The 10,247-nt window shown below is 36.4% G+C and overlaps 1 long non-coding RNA gene across 1 annotated transcript; it reads right to left on the minus strand.

The window, feature by feature from the left end:
* Positions 1 to 44: 44 nt before the first annotated feature.
* Positions 45 to 5,243, minus strand: LOC102586565 (uncharacterized). The gene is made up of 3 exons (XR_367036.2): positions 1,183 to 5,243; positions 516 to 1,054; positions 45 to 272 (listed from the first exon to the last, which is right to left on the minus strand). It is a non-coding gene; the product is annotated as an uncharacterized lncRNA (long non-coding RNA).
* Between the last annotated feature and the right edge of the window lie 5,004 nt (positions 5,244 to 10,247).

Genomic DNA, 10,247 nt, shown 5'->3' on the forward strand with positions numbered 1-10,247 from the left:
GAATTAGTAACGGAAAAGAATATGTATACGTTTTTGGAAATATAAATTGGAAACTTCAAATGCCCATTTTTATTTAGGGAAAAGTAATTACAAAAAAATTAGTGTGTCAAGAAAATTTAATTTAATGTCAACTAGAAAGTTTCTCTGAGATTCATATTTACCAGAGTGACTTTGCTGAAGCAACTGAAGTGTAGGTTCAAATTCCACAAAGGCCAAAAAGCTACGTGGTTTCTTTCCATACGTCTAAACCTTGGTGGTAGAAAATGAGTATCCTGAGGAAAAATCAAAATGCATGCAAGATGATCAAAACCCCATTATTACCAATGTTTTTAAAAGTGAAGTACACAAAAAGGCAACAATGTTCATGAGGCTTGAAGCGCACAATTAAAGAACAAAAAATACATAACATATATGGATTAAGTACTACGATAATTACAATAACTAATTTCAATAGACAATATAGAATAATGTCGATATTAATCCAACTCCTCAAAATTGAGATTCAAAGAACTAACCTTTTTGCGTCATTATTTGAAGCGCACACTCCTTGACGCACATGTTTTTACCTATGAGGAACCCCTTTCTTCACATAGCTTCATTGCTTTGAGTGACAATGAGATGACTTTTACAACACTGGCTGTTATGCGAAGGAAAAAAAAGTCGCTTGGTCCAACACTTCAGTTTTTCTTTGCTGCAACTCCATTAGATAATTTCAACTGAACTTAGAGACATAATAAATCACATTCAAAATCAATACTCAACGTCCTGTTACTTTCTGCGTCAATATTTTAAATTTGATCATCCTAATTGAAAGAAGCTAATCGGAAAGGACTTCACAGAAAATTGCTTAATAAGCAACAAATGGGCCATGAAGGTTGTCACAGTAATAACACGCAAGCGCGATACTCAAGGTTCATGAAGTCAATTGTGTTCTTGCACTCAAAGATCTCATCTGATATTAGTTTATGTCACTCCTACTGTAGCCTGGTAGTTTTTCGAGTCCTCTTTCATCAATTGTTCCTCTGATTCTTTCAGTATCGTCTCATCTTCATGTCTAGCATAAAGGTTGTATAAAATAGCAAAAGAAACAATTCTTCAGTTTTGTTACCATGATTTTAAAAGTGAAAATAAATACTTAACAATTGATTTTGAAAAAAAAAGAATTTAAGGATAGATATTCACCTGAATTGTGAGGCCTACATCCAAGGAACATAGTTTTAGCCTACCTAGGAATGTTTTACAACCCTTCCTAGAGATGTAACTGAATTTGTGCATATCTATCAATCTCAAAATAATTTTTGACAAGTTACAACCCCTGATTCAAACATAGTCATCCAACTTAGCATTTCGTCTTTTGATCTTCTTGTCTTTGCCCAACTCGTCCGTCACCACTTGTGCATCGACCTCAATAGGGTCCCTATCGTTCACAACGTCTCTGGCAGCTAAAACATTGTCATGAGTTTGATGTACCATCTCATATTGAATCCTGCTTGGTACCAGTAAACGACTACTAAAACTTTGTGTCGCTCTAAAAATGCCCCTTAAGTAGCATTTCAGTTGGAGTCCTGCCAACCAACATCTCAAATAACTTAATGATGAACACAAAATAACAATATCTAATGAAAATACGAAACAAGTAAAAACTTACTCCAGTCACACAGGGGCAGTTCTACGGATGTAAAAACCAACAGCTCCTCATATGGCATTGATGCTCGTACGGAATGTTCTCCACCAATCATATCTTCAACAAAACAATCAAATTTATCCTGTTTTTGTACGGAGAAAACGACAACAAAGTGAATTTGATGAAAAGTACTAAGCATAAAATGGTACACATATAAAGTACTTACCTTGCCTCTGGGAAGAAAAATAATTCAATGTCATCAGTAGTAGCCTCTGATGTGTTGAAATACTTAGGCCATAAATCGGCTTTAGGAAGCATTTCGAAGTGAAGATTAAGAAAAAGTAGCTTTGCTTTTTCAGAAACACTCTGGCTTGCTTTGTCAGAGAGGTGAGCAACAACTCCGTAAAGTTTATACTTCTTGTTCCATACATTAAAGCAACCTCTGCCAGAAAATGTGCAAGAAAATAGACAATAGGAAAGTTATTTTACTGAACAATATTTTCCGACTCTTTCCTATCAATCTCAAAATAATTTTTGATGTTATTCTTGTATTAGACATTTCTATTGTCTAATACAATATTTTGAGATTTATAGGAAAGTGAGGACAAGATTGTTCAGTAAAATAACTTCCCTACTGTCTGTTTTCTTGCACATTTTCTGGCAGAGGTTGCTTTAACGGATGGAACAAAAAGTATAAGTTTGACGGAGTTGTTGCTCACCTCTCCGACAAAGCAAGCCAAAGTGTTTTTGAAAAAACAAAGGTACTTTTTCTTAATCTTGACTTTGAAATGCTTCCTAAAGTCGATAACTTTGGCCCAAGTATTTCAACACATTAGAGGCTACTGCTGATGACACTGAATTGTTTCTTCCCCTCGGAGGCAAGGTAAGTACTTTATATGTTCACCATTTTATGCTTAGTACTTTTCATCAAATTTGTTTTGTTGTCATTTTCATTTTCTCCGTACAGAAACCAGGAGAAAATTGATCATTTGGTTGAAGATATGATTGGTGGAGAACATGCTCTACGAGCTTTAACGCCATATGGGGAGCTATTGGTTTTCACATCCATAGAATGACCATGTGTCACTGAAGTAAGTTTTTACTTATTTCGTGTTTTCATTAGATGTTATTTCATGTTCATTGTTAAGTTATTTGAGAAACTAGCTGGCAGGATACCAATTGAAATGCTACTTATGGAGCATTTTCAGAGCGACACAGGGTTCTAGTAGCCATTTACAGGTACCAAACAAGATTCAATCTGGGATGGTACATCAAACTCCTAACAATGTTTTGGCTGCCAGAGACGTTGTGAACGATAGGGCCCCTACTAAGGTCGATGCACAAGTGATGACAACAGAGTTGGGAAAAGGCAAGAGGATCAAAAGACAAAATGCTAAGTTGGATGACTATGTTTGAATCAGGGGTTGTAACTTGTCAAAAATTATTTTGAGATTGATGGGAAAGAGTAAGAAAAGTAAAAAAATCCATTACCCAGTGATCAATAGGAAAAAGTAGGAAAAGATTGTTCAGTAAAAAGTGACTGTGATGGTATACCAAGAAATAGACAAGAGGTGAATAAATCATGAAATAATGATCGGGAAACAAACCGTACATAACACAATAATGTACACAACAACTTGTTAACGATAAAGTAAACTGAAGACATGGAACAGGTTGAACAACCTGGTCCAATCAGCGTGTACGACGGAGTAAGAGTCACTCTAGGTTCAGGTCACTTATATCGAGGTTGCTACTTCTTGTACTACCTGAAGTCAACTAGAATTAGATTACGACTAAGATTATATTACGACTAGGATTAGATTATTTATAATTGCATTATTATTATAGTAGTAATAGGTATTGTAGTAGGACTTTAAATATAGTTAACTTAGGACTCTACAATTCTCTCTATATATAAGGAGCATATACTCAACAATTTTAATTATCAATACAATCCTTGATTTCTCTAATCTTAGACGTGAGAATTCTACATTGTATCATAGCTTAAAAGCTTTTCCGCTCTCTAAGTAGTGATCCAAAAAAAAACACGTTCAACTGCAATGGCCCCCTCCACCAACACTATGTCGACCTCCTCACTTCACCAACGCATTACAGCTTGTTCCATTGAACTTAAGCCAACAAACTACCTCATATGGAGGATACAAATATCCCAACTGATTCAGGTGTTGAGACTAACCTATCTCATCACAATGAATGAACCAACTTAAAGTAGTTGTTCCATTGGACAGGCTATTGGGAAAGTTGTAGCAGTTGAGAAGGATGCAAAAGATAGTGGCAATACTTGATGATTGGGAGGAGAAAGATGTGTTGTTAAGGAGTTGGATCTCAGGCACCTTGACAGAAGAAAGCGTGTACCTAATTTTGGGCAGCTCAACGACCAAGGAGATGTGGGAATGCTTGGAAGAAGTTTATCTTCAAGCAACAAAAGATAAGAAGTTTCAGCATAAACAACAACTACAAAGTGCTAGGCTAGGAACCAAAAAAGATTGATGAATACATCAAGGAATTCAAAGGCATATGTGATGGCTTTGCAGCCATTCAAAAACCTGTGGATGAAGATAGCAAAGTAATCAATTTTGCTAGAGGTTTAGGTCTCAAATACAAGACCTTCAGGACTATCATGTTAGATAAGGTATCATATCCTACCCTTAATCAATTTGTTAATGCTCTCAGGGTTTTGATATAAGGGAAGATGAAAAAGAGGTGCCACAACAAAACCATAATATGGTATTCTTTGCCCAAAGGGGCAGGGAAGTGAAAACAACAACTTCAACTCCAAAGAAAGAGGTTTCAAGCCTACTGGACAGAGAACAGGTTCTCAAATCAATCAATATGGACCAAGTTCTCCAAACAATCAAAGTTTTCCAAGTGGAAATAAGGAGAGGAACAGTACTGAGTAAAGTCAAATTTGTGGTAGGAATAATCATACTGCTCTTAAGTGTTTTTATAGGTGGGACTACTCATATCAATCTGCAGATGAACTATCACAAGCAACGACTTGACATCACACTCATACCGAAGCATTGACAAATTTACGAAGCAAACTAAAAGTAATCGTTCCTCCACTCTCTAGCTTGAGGGGAAGTGTTGAAGATAAAGAAAACTGAAGACATGGAGCAGGTTGAACAACCTGGTCCAATCAACGTGTACAACGGAGTTAGAGTCACTCTAGGTTTAGGTCACTTATATCGACTAGGCTGCTACTTCTTGTACTAGCTGAAGTCAACTAGAATTAGATTACGACTAGGATTAGATTATTTATAATTACATTATTATTATTATAATAGTAATAGGTATTGTAGTAGGACTCTAAGTATAGTTAACTTAAGACTCTACAATTTTCTCCCTCTATAAGGAGCATGTACTTAACAATTTAATTATCAATGCAATCCTTGATTTCTCTAATCCTAGACGTGAGAATTCTACACAACTAACAAAATATGAAAAAAGGAAACACCAACAGAGAAACAAATGTTACAAGAGGCATAATAAAAAAGACGAACATGATTAAACAATTAAGATGCAACAGAAGATATTTACAACTAGAGACAGGTTTAAAGAGAAACAAGGAACCAATGACATGACAACTAGAAATAAACAACTTACTCTGATGTTCTCTTGAAAAAGAGAAGGAAGTTCTTTTGCATAACAAAGTATAAGAAAAAAATCATTCCTTTGCCATCAGTTTCACCCTGAAAAATTGCGGTAGGATATAATGGTACCTGTAAAAAAGAAAGAAAAAGGGCAAAAGCAACACCTTAGCAACTCAAATGAGTGAACATTTGAATACATAATGGGTCATAAGAAGAATATAAACTACATGATTACATGAACATAAGAAAGAAAAGTTTTCGTACCAACAAACATGATTCTGGAGGGCTGAGAATAGGGGTAAAAAACACTGGCTTGAGAATAGGTTCACAACTGAAAAGGAATTAAATTAGACACTTGAAATAATTTAGAAAGAAAGTATTTTTTATCAAACATGACTAAGTAAGACAAGTAATTAGTAAAATCAATTAAAATAACACAAAACATTCATCGTTAGGGGAATTAATTAAATTAAACCAAACATTTAAAGTTAGAGTTAATCAAAACAAAATAAATAAATAATTACAATCCAATAATTAAAATAGAGAAGATGAATTTGGGCCTAAACTGCTGCTGCCTAGAAACATCGGGCCAATTTTCAGTGTGTATATCAACACTATATATCAGTGTATACAGGCTTGTATACCAAGCTTCGTTTCCTGTATATTTTCTTCCAATTGACCTGTTTCAGCTTCCCTTTCTCAACGATAACCAAGGTAACTTGATGAAGATATGTTGGATTTTAACCCAACCCACATGCAAGGAAGGAGTCTCAAAAGACTCATTCAAAGGGAGTTCATGCATAGAAATCAAATAATAAAGAATAGAATGGGTCCTATTTTTCAAGATCGTAATAATCAAATGTGAAAGCTGTAAGAAATCAACAGTGCAGCCAAACATTATTAAGACCAAAAGATCCCACATTCCAATAGATAATTATTCTTAAATAATGGAGAATCCAATGCATAATCAAGAAAACAACACTTTAATTACCATGCCACTTATCTAAATAAATATAAAACTCAAGTCAAGCTAACACATTCATCTCTATCAACCTAGGCAGTAGAGAATATAGGCAAATTTGCAAAAGATAAACTCCAAACTTACATCAAGAAACTATGTTCATGAGAAATGAAAAATAATGAAGCAAATCATTTGAAAACTCATTTCAGATTTCACACTAGTTTACAATCTTATAAAGTAAAGCCTTTTGATTCTCGATCAAATGACATGTACACGAAACATTCACATATATCCATACTAAGAAAGACTTTGAAAGAAGCTATTCATATTAGAAAACTGCAAACAAACAATTAATACTCATATGCAAATTACAAAGACAATGATATTAACTATAAGCTGAAGTAAACAAAAAAAAACCTTTCCTAAAATGAATACCCATTAGCTAAATTGACATCAGATCTCTAATTCAAACATCACTACAAATCTATGCATAGTAAACAACATATTCCAACATTTGATTCAACATTTCAACTTGATAAAAATGGATAGTTAATCATAGATTCGCAAGCATTTGAAGAAAATTTATAACTCAACCATTTAATGACTCATATCAACGTGGCAATGAACACAACAACCAAATTTAACCCACAACAACTCATATACGAGCAAATCACAACATCATACCAATATCACCTATTTAAACGCCAACCTAGAGACAAATCTGATCAAAACTGAAATTTACACACTTAAAATAGAATCATACTTTTAGAGGAAAAATGAACTGCTAAAAAGGAAAGAAAAAGGAAAGAAAACAGACTAATTAGCTAAGAATACATCAAATTAAACAACAAAACGAGATTATACGAGGATTTAAATAAGACAATAAAAATTTACCTTTTCCGTAGCAACTTCCACGACAACGAGCTTAGCGATGAAGCTTCTTCCACTGACCTTGACTTAACTGAATTCCGACGCAACAACAAGAAATAGAAGGAAACTATGGTCCAAACCTTTGTGATTTAGGCGTGGTAAGAACACTGATTTTTTCTCCAAATTTTGATACTCAAAAACCCTATTTAGGTAATGAAAAAATTGTTTTCGGACGAAGCCTTTTGTGGTTTATAGAGGGTCAAAAACTCTGTGAAATAGGGAAGGGAGAGGGGTTTATATAGGGGATCGATTTGGGGGGAAACGGGTGAGGGAATTGGATAAGAATGAATTTGAAATTCAAAAATTATTGGAGGATAAGGTTGGACGAGCTATCAATTATACTAATCTTGTACAATTCTCAATGGAATTGAAAAGAGGACCGATTGATTCTTTGATGAAGGAAAAGGAGCAACATAATGGCTCCACTTGTCCCGATTCGAGAAGTTTCTCATACGGAGAGGATAGGGGAGAGAGGGAGAGGGACGCGGATGTGTCGAATGGTTTGTGTTCGCGCGAGGAAGACGAGTACGGGTTCGTTGGGTGTTGGATTTGTTCTTGACAAGGAGAAGAGGAAAACATGAATTCTGAAAAGGAGAAAGAATATGGGGAAAAAGGGCGCATGGAGTGGGGTCGGCTTGTTGGTGTATGTGGGGAAGTAGGTTGGGCTAAGTTTAAGGAAAGAAATGGGCTTAAATTTCTATAAAAGCGTATCCAAGAAATGGAGCAAATATTGGTTAGATTTGCAATTGGAAAAGGGCCAATGTGAAGGGCTGAAATTCCCTATACTTCTCTAGTCATCCCACAAAATGAATGGCTTCTGAGTAAGTTGGTAATATGTGAAGGGCTTAAATTGAACCAAATCTGGCCTAAAATAATGACCGACCCGGCCCACACCCTTTGTCTCCAAACCCTCACGCTCCCATTTTCTCCATTCACGCCTAGAACGAAGCAGCCAGAGAAACAAAATCATGAAGTACCCTAGTTTAGTTCCAAAATGGCTCCGCATCTCTTCTCTCTCACAGATAAATACACTAATGTGTGCTTAGCACGAGAGCTTTGGTACCACGCCAAGATTCTAGAAACTCCTTGACGGTATATTACTCTAATTTATCAAGAAAAAACCTTCAAATGACACAAAGGACAAGTGTAAATCACTTTATAGCAGAAAAATTAAAGGTATTTGTTTTTGATCTATTCAAATCTTTACTTTGAGATATCAAAATTTCAATTTTTTTATTGGTCAATACACCCAATCTTGTTTGACAGAATCAGACGCAGATCCCACAGCCTTACCTATGTCACTCTCGTGTCGACACGATTGCGGCACAAATTTTACAGAGTTCGAGTAACTTAGAGTGGGTCACAACGCTACCTTGGGTTGAATTTTGGTACAATAATTTTTACCAAACATATGCTGGAATGACACCATTTCAAGCACGGTATGGGCGAGAACCTTCCACTATAGCTCGATATATATTGGGGAGCACTGCTAGTGAATTAGTTGAGGCTTACTTAATTCAGCATGATGCGATTCTGGAGTTGTTGAAAGCGAATTTGATCAAAGCACAAACAAAGATGAAGAAGTTTACAGATAAACATCATACTAAGCTAGTGTTTGCAGTTGGTGACTGGGTTTTTGTGAAGTTGAAACCATATCGACAACTTTATGTGCGGCTACAAAAGGGTCATAAGCTTGAACGACGATACTTTGATCCTTTCAAGGTCATCAAGCGCATTAGAGAGGTGGCATATAAATTGGAGTTACCAATCGAGGCCAAGATACATCTTGTATTTCACGTTTTAGTTCTTAAGCGTTGCTTGGGCAAGCCTATCCAACAAGTTACACCATTGCAGCTCCAAGATTGTCCTGACCAGATCGAGATAGATGACTTCAACCTTTGAGGACAAGTGTAACATCCGGCAATTTGAAATAATTATGAAGAGGCTTAGAATTGGAAATAGTCATTTTAGAAAGATTTAAAAATCTGGAAATTTGGCTAAGTATGGAAATATGTGAGTTTTTGGCCAACTTTGAGCAGTCATAACTTCTAGCTCAGGATGAGTTAGGTGTAGTTCTAGTTATGGTTGCAAAGCTCGTGGAATGATCTTTCCAACGCCACCAAGTTTGCTCAATTCCGAGTTCGTATGAGTGAGTTATGCCCTTTGGAAGTTGGGCAGTTGGCAGGGAAATCCGTCCGGAAATTTGTAAGGGTATTTTGGGTCTTTTACCCTAGCCAATTGTTTTGGTTATATTGTTGTGTTAGACTGATTTTTAGATCAGTTTGTCCTTTTTTTAAAAGAGTGAGAGTTAGGGCTTTTTGAGTGAAGAAGAGAAGAAAAGGAGAAGAAGAAGAGGAGATCAAGCAAGTTTCCGTCGTGGATATCGTCGGGGGTGATCCCTACTAGGTATGTGAGTTCATAGTGTTGGGTTGGCTCTTTCCCCCACACGCCACACTCGTTTTATTGTTGAAGAAAAGATTGGTTGTGTTGTTGAAGTTGTTGGTTGTGTTGTTGATGTTGTTGTTTGTGTTGTTGAAGTCCCTTGTTGTTTTGGGCATGTTTCCGGTTGTGGTTTTGAGTTGAAATCTATTGTATGTTGAGGGGTTATGATTCTAAGTGGTTGGGGTTGAAACCATTGAAGTTTAGAAGGTTTAGAGTTGGAGAAAAGAGGGAGAAAAGTCGAGTTTTCTGGGGAAGAGGGTGGCGCGTCGCGCCTGCCAGCGCGCCCCAAACGGGGTTCTGAACTTTCCCCCTTGGGGGCGGCGCGCCTAGCAGAGCACCAGCAGGGTCCCTCTGAACTTTGAGGGCTGGCGCTCCGCGCCTTGCAGAGCGCCAAGGACGCCAAGTTTCCCCTTTCTTTTCATACTTTCTCATGCATGTCCCTTAGTATTGTACCTATGTTTCCTAGTTGTTTCCAACCCTCCAAGGTACTTCTAAAAGTCAAGAATTCATCCGTAACATGTGATCAAACACCTTGAATCCATGAATCCAATTCAAGGAGAGTTAGTTTCCAAGTCAAGTGAAGTTAAGAGTTAAGTTCAGGAGTTAAGAAGCAAGCCGAAGCAAGTCTATAAAGTTGTTCAAGAGTCTTTATTGAATGTTTTAACTTCATTTTAAG

The sequence above is a fragment of the Solanum tuberosum genome, unplaced genomic scaffold (genome assembly GCF_000226075.1).
Source record: "Solanum tuberosum cultivar DM 1-3 516 R44 unplaced genomic scaffold, SolTub_3.0 scf00051, whole genome shotgun sequence".
NCBI classification, from domain to species: domain Eukaryota; kingdom Viridiplantae; phylum Streptophyta; class Magnoliopsida; order Solanales; family Solanaceae; genus Solanum; species Solanum tuberosum.